The sequence below is a fragment of the Bos indicus x Bos taurus genome, chromosome 6 (genome assembly GCF_003369695.1).
Source record: "Bos indicus x Bos taurus breed Angus x Brahman F1 hybrid chromosome 6, Bos_hybrid_MaternalHap_v2.0, whole genome shotgun sequence".
NCBI lineage: Eukaryota > Metazoa > Chordata > Mammalia > Artiodactyla > Bovidae > Bos > Bos indicus x Bos taurus.
The window spans coordinates 108059119-108074196 of record NC_040081.1 but is presented as its reverse complement, the minus strand read 5'-3'; positions in this window follow the sequence as shown (position 1 = coordinate 108074196).

Here is a 15078-nt window from a genome sequence, read left to right as displayed (position 1 = left end):
ACCAAAACTACTTTAGAAATTCAGTGAAAATTCCTCTCATCTAGTGGATTTAGGTGGTCAGCCTAATTGGAATCTTTAAGGTGGTCAGCCTAACTGGAATCTTTAAGGTGGCATTGGAGTTGGGTTGAAGCAGGGGCAAAGGAGAGAGGGAAAGCCACGGCAGGAAAGAGCCCTTGGTGGGGATGAGTGGGAGGAGGGCAATGCTTATTTATTACTGTTAAGATGGAAAATAAATATTAAGTAATTTTAAAACATATATAAATTAGATTGATCTAGTTTGAATGGCAATAAATTAAAAGAATATGCTAGATTTGTCTATATCAAAAGCTTGTTTAATTCTAGGCTAAATATAAATTTATTCTCACACTATTAAAAGAGTTCCTGGCCAGTTGTACAGATGGAATTTCCCTGCTGTATATCAAGAAGGGCTTGGATTCAGCCCTGGCCCTTTTGCTAGGGAGCATGTCATTTCACCTTGGTGGCCTTCAGTCTCCTGCTGTGTAAACAAAGGAGCTGAGATGTGCAATGTTCAGGGTTCCTTCTGTTTCTACATGGAGCTGTCTTGCCTGTACTCTTCAGATTTAATCTCAGCTTAGCATTGCTATTGGGGAGGTATTGCGGGTTGACCATCACATTACGCAGACAGTTTCTCTCTGCTCAAACTTGTGGGATATCTCTCAAGTTGCCTTGTGGAATATGGAGTGACAGTTGTTTTTGGTGAGGGGTCCAAGTCCAGGCTCATTCATTTTCTTGCCTTGCTTTACTGGTGTGTAAATTGAAAAAGTTGGCTTAAAGCTCAACATTCAGGAAACGAAGATCATGGCATCTGGCCCCATCACTTCATGGGAAATAGATGGGGAAACAGTGGAAACAGTGTCAGACTATTTTTGGGGGCTCCAAAATCACTGCAGATGTTGATTGCAGCCATGAAATTAAAAGACGCTTACTCCTTGGAAGGAAAGTTATGACCAACCTAGACAGCATATTCAAAAGCAGAGACATTCCTTTGCCAACAAAGGTCCATCTAGTCAAGGCTATGGTTTTTCCTGTGGTCATGTATGGATGTGAGAGTTGGACTGTGAAGAAGGCTGAGCGCCGAAGAATTGATGCCTTTGAACTGTGGTGTTGGAGAAGACTCTTGAGAGTCCCTTGGACTGCAAGGAGATCTAACCAGTCCATTCTGAAGGAGATCAGCCCTGGGATTTCTTTGGAGGGAATGATGCTGAAGCTGAAACTCCAGTACTTTGGCCACCTTATGAGAAGAGTTGACTCATTGGAAAAAACTCTGATGCTGGGAGGGATTGGGGGCAGGAGGAGAAGAGGACAACAGAGGATGAGATGGCTGGATGGCATCACTGACTCGATGGACGTGAGCTTGAGTGAACTCCGGGAGTTGGTGATGGACAGGGAGGCCTGGTGTGCTGCAATTCATGGGGTCGCAGAGTCGGACACCACTGATCGACTTTAACTGAACTGAGCTGAAATTGGAAATAAAAGAGACGTGCACATCAGGCCAGCAAATAAAAGAGATGTGTAAACTATGAGCTAAAGTTTTATACCTGAATGTTTCATTTTTTCTACCTTCTATCTTTTTTGCAGCTGAGGCTTTTACCCTAATTGAGAGCTTTTCTTTTAGAACTTGGCATCACTGAGCCTCGAGAAATGGGTCTTTTGTATGAAGTGTTACTTGCTCAGTCATGTCCGACTCTTTGCAATCCCCTGGACTGTAGCCCACCAGGCTCCCGTTCATGGAATTCTCCAGGCAAGAATCCTGGAATGGGTAGCTATTCCCTTCTCTAGGGGATCTTCCAGACCCAGGAATCAAACCTGGGTCTCCTGTATTCCAGGCAGGGTCTTTACTATCTGAGCCACCAGGGAAGCTCCTTTGTATGAAAGAGCAGGATGTATCACTGGTGACTCAGGGCAAATGATTCAGACTTTTCTCTTAGGACGCAGGTTGTAATGGCAGATGTAGATTAATTGTAACAAAGCGTCAGAAAAGATTTCAAAAATAAATATGGCATACTAAACACTGAATTTATATAAAGTTTAAGTCAGATCCCTCAAACAACACAGATAGTGTGTTCTGGCTAAGTTAAACTTGTGCAAAGCTTTTCATGAAGGTAGTCCTGACAGGCTGGAACTTCAAACATAACTGAATATGCCACCCTAACCAAAAAATATAACAAACTGCATATGGGGGCCTTTTGAAAAGAGAATATATAATCATTTTCTGATCTCTCTGATACAAATTTCTACAAATAACACTAGGGACAAGTGAAAACCACTTTACGGTTCATAAGGAATCAACTCCATGAAACATGAGTTTTGGACTGAGCTGGCTTACATATGTCTGCATCCCTGGAGAATCTCTTAAAATAAGCAGACGCTTCCTCAGCAATATCAGGGGGCCTCTTATCTGCCCTGTGTTCTATTCCCCTTCCTTTCTCTATTTACAGAAGACAAAGATGACCAAGGAAAACTGAGTCAATCCAACATTTGCTACGTTTATGCTTTTTCTCTGGTGAAGACTCTTGAGAGTCTCTTGGACAGCAAGGAGATCAAACCAGTCAATCCTAAGGGAAATCAACTTTGAAAATTCACTGGAAGACTGATGCTGAAGCTAACTCCAATACCTTGGCCACCTAATGTGAAGAGCTGACTCATTAGAAAAGAGCCGGATGCTAGGAAAGATTGAAGGCAGGAGAAGGGGATGACAGAAGAAGAGATGGTTGGATGGCTTCACTGACTCAGTGGACATGAGTTTGAGCAAACTGGAAGATAGTGGAGGACAGGAAAGCCGGTTTGCTGCAGTCCATGGGGTCACAAAGAGTTGGACATGATTTAGCAACTGAAAAACAAATATATTTTGCTAAGTATTCTGTCTCCTTTTTTGGTTTGGACAGGATGGATCTAATATGAAAATGCCAAGTCATTTAAAAGGGAAAATAGGACAGTCAAGGGTAGTGCGATATTCTGGAAAGAATAAGAATGACTTTGCATTTGTGCCTGGCCTGTAAATCTTGGATCCTCTGTCTGTGTATTATGGGACCTTTTGCATGCTGCCAAGTACCTCTGTGCCTCTATTTCCACATCTGTAAAATGGGAAGAATAATAACTAATCGATAGGTTTCTGGGGGGGCTTCCCTGGTGGTGCAGTGGTTAAGAATCCACTTGCCTATGCAGGAGGCTCTAGTTCAATCCCTGGATTGGGAAGATCCCCTGGAGTAGAAAATGGCAACCCACTCCAGTATTCTTGCCTGGATAATCCCATGGACAGAGGAGCCCATTGGGCTACAGTCCACGAGGTCGTAAAAGTTAGACACAACTGAGTGACTAAACACAACAACAAGGGTTCTGGGAGAACTAAAAGATGTCATGGATCATTTGAGTATGAGTTATTTCTCCCGGTTGCCCTATCCTGAAAATTCTGAGAGTAATATACAGTAAAAATGGCAGTAAGGGGGTCCAAGAGTCAAATGTTGGAAAATGAGCACATTAGTAGGATTGTGCCTCCTGGTCCCCTTGTGACTGGGGGTGACCTTGGGTTGTGAATAGAAAAGACAAAGATCCTTTCATGTATTCAATTGCTATGTGAGACCTTCTCAAGCTCTCTTACCTGGAACTGGCTTCTTTGAGGTGGGGCTTCTCTGTTAGACTGGTCCCCACAGTGACTTTGATGAGCAAAGCAAAGCTGATCCTTTCTTTTTCTCTTTTTAAATTTTTAATTAAATTTTTTTTATTGTGGTGTAGTTGCTTTACAATGTTATGGTAGTTTCTACTGCACAGCAAAGTGTTGCAGCTGTGTGTTTACCTGTATCGCCTCTTTTTTGGATTTCCTTCCCGTCTAGGTCCACACAGAGCACTGAGCAGAGCTCCCTGTGCTGTACCATGCTCTGCTCTGCTATGCTAAGTCACTTCAGTCGTGTCCGACTCTGTGAGACCCCATAAACGGCAGCCCACCAGGCTCCCCATCCCTGGGATTCTCCAGGCAAGAACACTGGAGTGGGTTGCCATTTCCTTCTCCAATGTGTGAAAGTGAAAAGTGAAAGTGAAGTCGCTCAGTCCTGTCCGACTCCTAGCGACCCCATGGACTGCAGCCTACCAGGCTCCTCCGTCCATGGGATTTTCCAGGCAAGAGTACTGGAGTGGGGTGCCATTGCCTTCTCCCTGTGCCGTACAGTAGGTGTTTATTAGTTATCTATCTTATACTTAGTATCAATAGCATATATATGTCAGTCCCAGTTTCCCAATTCATCCCACCACCCCTTCCCCCTCGACATCCATGTTTGTTCTCTAAGTCTGTGTCTCTGTATTTACTTTGTAAACAGATCTTTTACATCTATACCATTTTTTTTTCAGATTTCACATATATGTGTTAATACATGATATTTGTTTTTCTCTCTGACTTTCCTCACTCCGTGTGACACAGTCTCTAGGTCCATCCACATCTCTGCAAAGGACTAGGCTGACTCATTTTGAGAGGGTCTCAGGACCTCATGTTCCCTCTGGCACAGCCCTCAGATGTATGAGAGGGGGACGGCCCTGGGTTCCTGAATGGCATGAGGAGCAAAGCTCTCCCACTGACCCCTGATGGACATGTTGTGTGATCAAGACATGGCCCTTTCACAGACATAAAGAAGGCTTTTGAACACGTGGAGGAAGGAGAGGGTGGGATGAATTGAGAGAGTAGCATTGAAACATATACATTACCATATGTAAAACAGATAGCCGGTGGAAATTTCCTGTATGATGCAGGAAACGCAAACCTGGAGCTCTGTGACAACCTAGAGGGGTGGGATGGAGTGGGAGGTGGGAGGGAGTTTTAAAAGGGAGGGGATGTATGTCTACCTGTGGCTGATTCATAGCAGAAACCATCACAATATTGTAAAGTAAATATCCTCGAATCAAAAATTAAAAACAAGCCCCTTTGCTGTTTCAGAGTTGAGGATTACATATTACGAGCATTACATATTACTGCCATACAACCCAACCCATACTGACTGATAGATGAGGTACAATGATCCCACCTATAGCTGTGACTCTTCATGCTCAGAAAGGTGACTCACTCAGCTAGCAAGGGAGGCACAAGGACTACACTATTTTTCATAGTCAATCATCACGCTATTTTAAATAGATATATAATTTAGCTAGCACAAATTTTATTAGTTGACTTCCAAAGAAATATATTTCTCTAAATCAATCTTAATCTGATTCTAAGCCCCGAATTCACATACTAGTGGGAAATTCAATTTCACTGATCATTTTTGTGTCTCTGCTTTTCCTTCCCTAGACTTTAAAGAATACCCTAAGTATCATCTCTGGAGTACAAGCTTTGGGAGACCTGGTCGACCTCGTGGTTACTCCCTAATGCTCTGCATGGTGTCTGTACACCTGCGGGGTTTACTAATTAGGAGGCACATTAAGACGTAGGACTCAGTTCGATCCTGGGTACACCTGTGTCTAGAGGGGTACATCTCCTGACCCTCTCACTGTACTGGGCATCTTCAGATCACCCTTTCCTCCCTCCCTGTTTCTTTCTTTCCTTCCCCAGTATTTACTCATTGTTAATTGTAAGTTAGCCTTTTGTGTTGGGGATAGAGAAATGAAACATACAGAAATTCCTGCCCTCAGGATATTCAATAGCAGAGAGTCAGAGAGAGACCAACAGCACATAGAATGAATAAGCAAGCTGTATCAAAGCTTAGAAGAGTTTGGTGCCACAGAGAAAGCAAAATATGGGGTGCTGGTGGAGGTCAGGGTGAGCCTCACATTTTGCATAAAGGTAAAATATAAAATAAAAGATAAGATGAACTGGTGGGTATCTGGAAGAAGAGACTCCTTGGCCAAGGGAAGAGGACATGCAGATGCTAGAGGGTAAGACAGCAGCCTGCAGTGGGCATGAGATGAAGGCATTGGGAGAGATCAGTACCCATCATTTATTGGGAATAAGATGAAATGGGGCTTCCTGGGTGGCACAGCAGTAATGTATCTGCCTGCCAATGTAGGTGACACAAGAGATGCAGATTCGATCCCTGGGTCTGGAAGATCCCCTGGAGGAGGAAATGGCAACCCACTCCAGTGTTCTTGCCTGAAAAATTTCATGGACAGAGGAGCCTGATGGGCTACAGTCCATGGGGTTGCAAAAGAGTCAGACATGACTGAGTGACTGAACACACAGTTTTTTATTGGGAATAAAATGGAAGCCATGAGACGAATCTGGGCTGAGGAGTAGTGTGATCTGATTTCCATATAAAAAGGGAGGGGGAATGTAGAGGGCAAGAGCTGAGGCATGGAGACAACTTGAGACAGTATTTCAACAATTGCTTCCCAGTACTGGGGGACTTCCTTCCTCTGTTCCATGTTTAGGCATCACCCCACCTCCTTCAAAAGTGCTTCCTCCCTCCCTCCCCTTCCTCACTCAGGGAAAGCTTGTTACATGGGTTTGGAGTGAAGACTTTTCCAGAAGACAGAAGGACCTCAACCCCTGCAAGCACCTTTGAATTGGGCTGGCCTCTGAAGTTAGGGGACACAGGAATTCAACTGATGATCTTGGTGGGAGACAGAAAAGTTCAAAGACCAAAACATAAATAGTGCTCATGCTTTCTGAATATATCATCGCAGCAGCAAGAAACACTAATGATCTCAGTAGACTTCCTGTGCTACAGATACTGTGTTAATGGGGCTTCCCAGGTGGCTCAGTGGTAGAAGAATCTGCCAGCCAGTGCAGGAGACTCAAGAGATGTGGGTTCGATCCCTGGGTCAGAAAGATCCTTTGGAGAAGGAAATGGCAACCCGCTCCATTATTCTCACCTGGAAAATTCCATAGACAGAGGAACCTGGTGGGCTACCGTCCATGGGGTCTCAAAGAGTCAGACATGACTGAGCACACACGCTCATGCAATAAAGTAGGTACAAGGCACCTACCGTGAAGAATATTCCTGCAATGCAGGAGACAGTGGGAGAGCCAGCTTCGACCTCTGGATCGAGAAGATCCCCTGGGGAAGGGAATGGCAACCCACTCCAGTGCTCTTGCCTAGGAAATCCCATGGACAGAGGAACCCAGTGGGTCACAGTCCATGGGGTTATAAACAGTTGGATACAACTGAGCCGCTAAACAACAACAACAGACCTGAAAGGGAAGGAAGAGGAAAGCATGGAGGCGAACACCTGTGTGCAGGCGGGAAAGGGACATATTCAAGCAATTAATGTAGAATTTCTGGGGCTGGGCAAAGGTAAAACATTGCAGATATCGTTGCAGACAAAGTACAGAACGTCTAGTTACATTAGCACTTCAGGTAAATAATGGATAAATTTTAAATATATGTTGTAAATATTTCATGGGGCATAGGTACACTGAAAATATGATTCTGTTTTTTCTTGAACACGACTGAGCGACTTCACTTTCACTTCTCACTTTCATGCATTGGAGAAGGAAATGGCAACCCACTCCAGTGTTCTTGCCTGGAGAGTCCCAGGGACGGGGGAGCCTGGTGGGCTGCCGTCTCTGGGGTCGCACAGAGTCGGACACGACTGAAGCGACTTGGCAGCAATAGAGACACAGACTTAGAGAACAGACTTTGGACACAGCAGGGGAAAGAGAGGGTGGGATGAGTTGAGAGAGCAGCACTGGAATACATACATTACCATATTTTAAATAGATAGCTAATAGAGGGAGGGGACACATGTATACTTATAGCTGATTCACACTGTTGTATCGCAGAAGTCAATACAATACTGTAAAGCAATTATCCTCCAATTAAAAATTAAAAAAAAAAGAAAGCATGATATAAAGACAATCTTTGAAGAATCAGGCTGTCATTTTCAACCACAGCTACATTCAAACATCATCTAAGACTAGAGTTGCAAGATTTAGCAGATAAATATGCAGGATGGGCAGTTAAATTTGCCTTCTCCATGTGTCTCTATTACTGCCCTGTAAATAAGTTCACTAGTACCTTGTATTTTCGGCTTCCCAGATGGCTCACATGGTAAAGCATCTGACTACAATGCAGGAGACCCAGGTTCGATCCCTGGGTTGGGAAGATCCTCTGGAGAAGGAAATGGCAACCCTCTCCAGTACTCTTGCCTGGAAAATCCCATGGATGGAGGAGCATGGTAGGCTACAGTCCATGGGGTCACAAAGAGTTGGACATGACTGAGTAACTTCACTTATTCACTTACCTTGTATTTTCAATTTAATCTCCGAGTTGGGATATAGTTATTTCATGAAAAAAAAACAAAAAACACCCATTCCAATGATGTTTTTTTCTCCTGGAACCTCAGATGTGGCATCATAAAGGAAACATTGACACAGCCTTGTCGACACAAAAGGGAAGTTTCTCATTCAAAAGACCCCGAACCAAGAAGATAAGACTTGAGATGAATGGGAAGTCTCCCTCCTTGTTGTCACCGGCAGAGTTTCCCAGGGCTATTTATTGCAAATGGGTGAGAAGAGCCATTCTTCTGACTGGTCATGATTGTCCACCTACTGGGAAGTCCATTTATAATGGACATATTTCATAGAACATTTATCTGCACAGAACATTTATCCTTTTAGTACTTGACCCTTAGCACATATGTGTAGTGACTCTCATCTATTATGTGTTCCAACTTCATGGACTTTCTTTTGCTCCAGTGGAAACTATTCCAACAGACTTTCTTTGGATTTGTGAAGATCCTCAGAGTCTGAAGGAAAGTCTCTGGTGTGTTTGTCTCCTTAAATTTTGGATACTAGAAGAAAAGTGGATTTTTGCATGTCTTTTAGTTTGCTCAGTATAAACATTTATTGACTACCTTTGAGGTGTGAGCCCCTGGACTTGGGAGATGGGAATGGTTTGTGGGAAGAGTGTAGCATTTGTATTTTGAAGGATTAGAATTCAAGTCTCAATTCTAAAGGAAATCAACCTTGGCTATTCATTGGAAGGACTGAGGCTGAAGCTGAAGCTGCAATAGTTTGGCCACTCAGTGTGAAGAGCTGACTCATTGGAAAAGACCCTGATGCTTGGAAAGATTGAAGGCAAAAGAAGGGAGTGGCAGAGGATGAGGTGGTTAGATACCACGACTGACTCAATGGACACAAATCTAAGCAAACTCTGGGAGATAGTGGAGGACAGAGGAGCCTGGCATGCTGCAGTCCATGGAATCACAGAGTCAGAAATGACTTAGCTACTGAACAACAGCAACAACTTCCTTTTGCCACTATCTTATGTGATGTCTACCAGTACCAAATAGGATGCCCATCTGAATCTGAATCCTAATACAAATACGAAACCAACGGTTCTAACACTTGCACCAATCTTATTGCAGATACTGATTGTGACAGTAATTGCAAAAGCAACCCCCATTCTATTTCGGTAGTATTCAGGGTGCTCCAGAGAAGCAGAACCAAGAGGATGTATATATACAGAGAAAATGATTTTAAGGAATAGGCTCACACAATCACGGATACTGGCAAGTTTGAGTCTGTTGGTTGGGCCGGTAGGCTGAGCCCACGCAGAGACTGATGCTGCCTTTCAAGTCTGAAGGCCATCCTCTCCCTCTTGCTCAGGGGATGTCAGTCTTTGGTCCAGTCAGGCCTTCAACTGATTGGTGGGGGCCCACCCACATTGTGAGGGGCAATTTACTTTACTCCAAGTTAGCTGATTTAAATACTTATCTCTTCTAAAAACACTCTCGCAGAAACCTTCAGGGTAATGTTTGACCAACTATCTGAGCACCATAGCCCAGCCATGTTGATACATAAGATCGAGTGTCACATACTTTTATGGATTCAAAATGTACTAACATCACATTAGTCATGGTAACACCATGAGAAACAAATCCATTGATTGATTGGTTCATTAATTGACTGCAGAAAAGTGGGGGCTGGGTGGTCAAGTCTAAAATCTGGAGGGTAGGCCATCAGGGAGAATGTGCTAGAACACTCAGGCAGAAGCTGATGCTACATCCCACTGGTGGGGTTTCTTTCTTCTTCTGGAAAATCTCAGTTTGGTCTTAAGATGTTTCAACTGACTGAACTAGATAATCTCTTTCACTTAAAGGCAACTGATTATAGGTGTTAATCACATCTACAAAATACCTTCTATCTCTACAGCAACACTTGGCTTAGTGTTTGATTGACACTTGGGTTACTCTAGCCTAGTCAAGTTGACACATAAAACTACCATTACAAACATAAATCAATAAGCACAGGACTTGGCATAGATTCATGTTCAGTCATTTCTAGCTAGGATGGTAAGAGATACAAAGGAAGACTGTTTATTAATCCTGATATTTAGAATCTTATGATTTAGTAGACAGGATATAGACTCAAGTATTTGATGAGGTAATAAACAAACCAGTAACGTGCATTTACTAATTAGAACATATTAGTCACTGTATAAAAGGTTATTTAAAAAAATTGAAATATAACTGATTTATAATGTGTTAGTTTCAGGTGTACATAAAAGTGATTCTATTATATATATATATTCTTTTTCAGATTCTTTTCCATTTTAGGTTATGACAAAATATTGAATATAGTTCCTCATACTGTATAGTAGGTCCTTGTTTATTTTATATATATGGTAGTATGTATCTGCTAATCCCAAACACCAAATTTATCCCACCCCATTCCTTCCCCTTTGATAACATAAGTTTGTTTTCTATGTCTGTGAGTCTGTTTTGTAAATAAATTCATTTGTATCATTTTTTTAGATTCTACATATAAGTGATATCATGTGACATTTGTCTTAATCTTTAGGTCCATTCATGTTGCTACAAATATGCATTATTTCCTTCTTTTTTTATGCCCAAGTAATTACATATGTTTTTAATTTCATTTTCTTGCAACTCTATGAGATAAATATTGTTATTTGTATTTTGCAGTAGAGGAAACTGAGTTTCAGGAAGTTTAGGTTATTAATCTAAGATCACACAACTAGCAAGTCTGGGAATGAGGGTGCTCGTCTTGGACTAGCCAATAATCTTAGCCAAGGTAGCGAGAATGCAACTGACAGAAGGGAAGCAGAGGAAGTGTTCAGAGGAGCTAGAGATGGGAGAATCATGGGGGAGGTGGCACTCAGCCAGGCCTGTGGTCTGGGGAGGACTTTAGAAATCGAGATTGAAAGGCTGAGAAACAGCAGGGTGATCTACAGGAGGGAGCAAAGACCTGGAGAGTGGGGCACGGGGTCCTCTGTTGGCAGCGTCCTCCATCAAGGGAATGTGAGAGAGGAGACAGAATGCGTAGACACAGCAAAGCAGTCAGATGCATGACATTTTGGGGTTGAGTAGTCCCTCAGGAAACCCACTTAAGATGCTGAGTTTGGTTTCTAGATTAACAATATTGCCCCTCTCCTCTTCTCTAGAAGCCCAAGTGAAATTAGGAATCAGGAGTCAGAATTCACTAATGATGCTGTGCTATGCTTGGTTGAGTCTGACTCTTTGTGACCACGTGGACTGTAGCCCAACAGGCTCCTGTGTCCATGGGATTTCCCAGGCAAGAGTACTGGAGTGGGTTGCCATTTCCTTCTCCAGGGGATCTTCCTGACCCAGGAATTGAACCTGTGTCTCCTGTATTGCAGGCAAATTTTTTACCCACTGAACCATCAGGGAAGTCCCCACTGTTGATATGGTCAAGTAGTGTTAATGGTAATAGTGAGAAGAGGAAGAAGAGAAGAAAGAAAGAAGATTAGGAAGAAGGAGGGAGCCTTCTGAGAAAGTCACTTTCTTCACAGAGCCTGTACTTTTTGTGGCTCATTTGTAGGAAAGTGAGCTTACATGCCGTGCTCATGTAACTTTTTGGGACACGTTCTCATTGTTTTCTTAAGCTCCTAAACCATAAGGAAAATCATGGAAAAATAGAGGATTTGAATATCTGAAAGCTGTGGGTCCAACCTGGCTGAGACAGTTTTTTGGGTGCAAAATTTATAAAATGCCTTGAAAGTCTTTTCCATGGCATATTCTGTGACTTCACTCAGCTCTGCTTAAATGGTCTATTTTGGTTTTGAGTTCATAAAGCCCCTCTCTCTCCCCCTCGTCTCCCTGCTCAGGTTCACGTCCAGATAAAACAGCTAACTCAAATATGGTATAAAAATATAAGCCCCTTTTAGCCTGCCTTTTCATGCTGTGCCCCAAAGTGTGCCTGGGTGTTGAAAGTGAAAAGGGGTGAGGCTGGGAGGGGGAGGGTGTTTTTCCAGTCCAGGTTATGAGAGTGGGCACTTTCTCGAGCTTGTAGCCAGAGCAATTGCACCCTCGCTGCCGTGGAAACCCTTCAGGAGGATGCCCGCATGCAGTGGTCGGTTGAGAGCTAGAAAACTTGCCAAAGTCAGCAGCTGGAGTAAGTAGAGTAAATCAAGTTAAGAGGGAACGGGACAAGATTTTGGAAAAGGAGAGAATACATGGGTCAAACCATTAACCAGACCTGCAGGGTTAAGATGATGAGATATAAATTGACTGGCATTTCCTGGGTTTAGGAAAGGAAGTCTGGATGGGATTTATATCTGGTCCTCTGGCCCTTGGGGCTCTCTGGTACCTCCCTTCCCTGCCGTCTGCCTGCCCAATGGGCCTCAGGTGTGGGGCATTTTGAGCCGGATGGGGCGCAAGCCAGAAAGCTCTGGGTTTTGCAGCAATAAATACATTTATCCAGCCCGTCATCCTCAATTAGTGCCGGGGCGCCCACAATGCAGGGCTCTTCCTACGAGCTGCAGTGAAGACCACACAAGGCGCCCCGAACTCCCCTTTCTGCTCTTTAAAAGCCTTCTCTCTTCACATCCTGACAGTTGTCTGTGGGGCACGACCCTGCTGCTGTTGGAACCATGATGGGCAGGTCAGAAGTAATGGCCACGTGGGATTGGTCAGAAGGGGGGTGAGCTTCCAGGCCAGGCTGGAGGTTGGTTTGGAGCCCTCCTCGCCTTTCCTGACTCTGATGGTGGTGGGGAAGCTGTGCTCCTGCTTGTGTTGCCCCAAAGGTGACCAAGTGTTCGTGTACTCATCTGCTTTTTATTATTTTTGCTTAGCCTTCCAACCAGAGAGAGGTAGAGAGGTAGTAGAGAGTATTTGTTCCAACTTACAGATGAGGAAATTGGGGCTCCGAGTGTTTAAGTGGCTTGCCTGTGGCCACATGAGCCTTCCCAGCAAAGGCAGGACCATGAGATTGATGTGTGTGCATGCTAAGACGCTTCAGTCGTGTCTGACTCTTTGCAACCCCATGGACTGTAGCCTGTCAGGCTCCTCTGTCCATGGGATTCTCCAGGCCAGAATACTGGAGCGGGTGCCATGCCCTCCTCCAGGGGATCTTCCTGGCCCCGGGATCGAACCTGCATCTCTTATGTCTCCTGCAGTGGCAGCTGGGTTCTTCATTGCTAGAACCACCTGAGAAGCCATGAGGTTGAGGTGAAAGTTGCTCAGTTGTGTCTGACTCTTTGCGACCCCGTGGACTATACAGTCCATGGAATCCTCCAGGCCAGAATACTGGAGTGGGTAGCCTTTCCCTTCTCCAGGGGATCTTCCCAACCCACGGAGCAAACCCAGGTCTCCTGCATTGCAGGCAGATTCTTTACCAACTGAGCCACAAGGGAAGCCCAAGAATACTGGAGTGGGTAGCCTATCTCTTCTTCAGGGGATCTTCCCGACCCGGGAATTGAACTGGGGTCTCCTGCATTGCAGGCAGATTCTTTACCAGCTGAGTTATCAGGGAAGCCATGAGGTTGATGGTTATCCCCATTTGATAGATAAAGAAACTGAGGCTCAGGGAGGCTCACAAAGTACAAGGACAAACAGTGAGCAGGAGTTGGAGCTGTCATAAGTACAAGCCTGTCTGACTTCACAGTATCACTGAACTCTTATCTGCTCTGAGGTCTTCTCCCACTGTTGTCCCTGTTGAGACCCTGAGAAAATGCCTGATGGGCCTCAAGAATTGAGGATAGCAACTGCTGCCTGCCTCCCCCTCCCACAGAGATTGTTCTGGACTCTCCTCACAGTCAGGCTATCCATTTATTCATCCATCCTTCCTTCAGTCCATCCAGCCATTCAAACAATCACCAAGCGCTCACTGTGTCAGGATGAGATCTGGGTGCCGGGGGGCCACACCGGTGAATGAGCCGTAAACCCAGGAATCATCCTTGATTCCTATTGTTTCTTACATATCTCCACATCTTGGGCTTCCCTGGTGGTCAGTGGTTAAGAATCCACCTGCAGTGCAGAGGACACTAGTTCGACCCCTGGTTCAGGAAGATTAGCCCATGCACCACAATTACTAAGCCCGAGAGCCACAATTACAGAGCCCACATGCTGCAACTACTGAATCCCATGCCTAGAGCCTCTGCTTCCCAACAAGATAAGCCACCACAATGCGAGGCCTGCACACTGCAACCAGAGCGTAGCCCCTGCTGGCTGCATCTAGATACAGCTTGCCCAGCGACGAAGACCCAGCACAGCCAAATAAATACATAAAATCAGTATCTCTACATCCGAGTCCACTGCTGGTCCTGTAAACCTCACCTTCAGTCAGGAAACCATTACCTTCTCTCCTCTCCATGGCTCTGTCCTGTCCCAAAATCTTATCATCTAAGTGATCGCCTTCTTTCCCCCCCGCCCCACTGTGTCCACCAGTCCATTCTCTACAGAGCAGCAAGAGCAGGTTTTTAAAAAGCTAGAACAGATCACCTCACTCCCGTGAATCCAATCTCCTGATGACTTTTCACTGTACTTAGAAAAAAAGAGACTCCTTGTCATCATGGGTAAGACCTTTTATAATCTGGCCTCATCTCCTACCAGTGCTCATTCTCTCCCTCCTGGAGCTCCAGCCAAGCTAGTTCTGCTTCTGTTCCTCACACACCTCATTTCTGCCTCAGAGCCTTGGCCCAGGTACCACCCTGCCTACCTGGCTTTGGCCTGGGGCTGGCTCCTTTCTGTCTTCCTGTCTCAGCTCTAGTGTAGATCCCTAGAAGTGCTTTCTGGCGTCCTAGCTAAAGAAGCCAGCCCATCTTCCTCCACCTCATTTCTCTATTCTGGTATCACTCATCACTCTCAAGTATCCTTTGTAACTTGTTTATTTTCTTTCTCTGCCCATTAGAATTCAACCCCATGAGGCCAGGA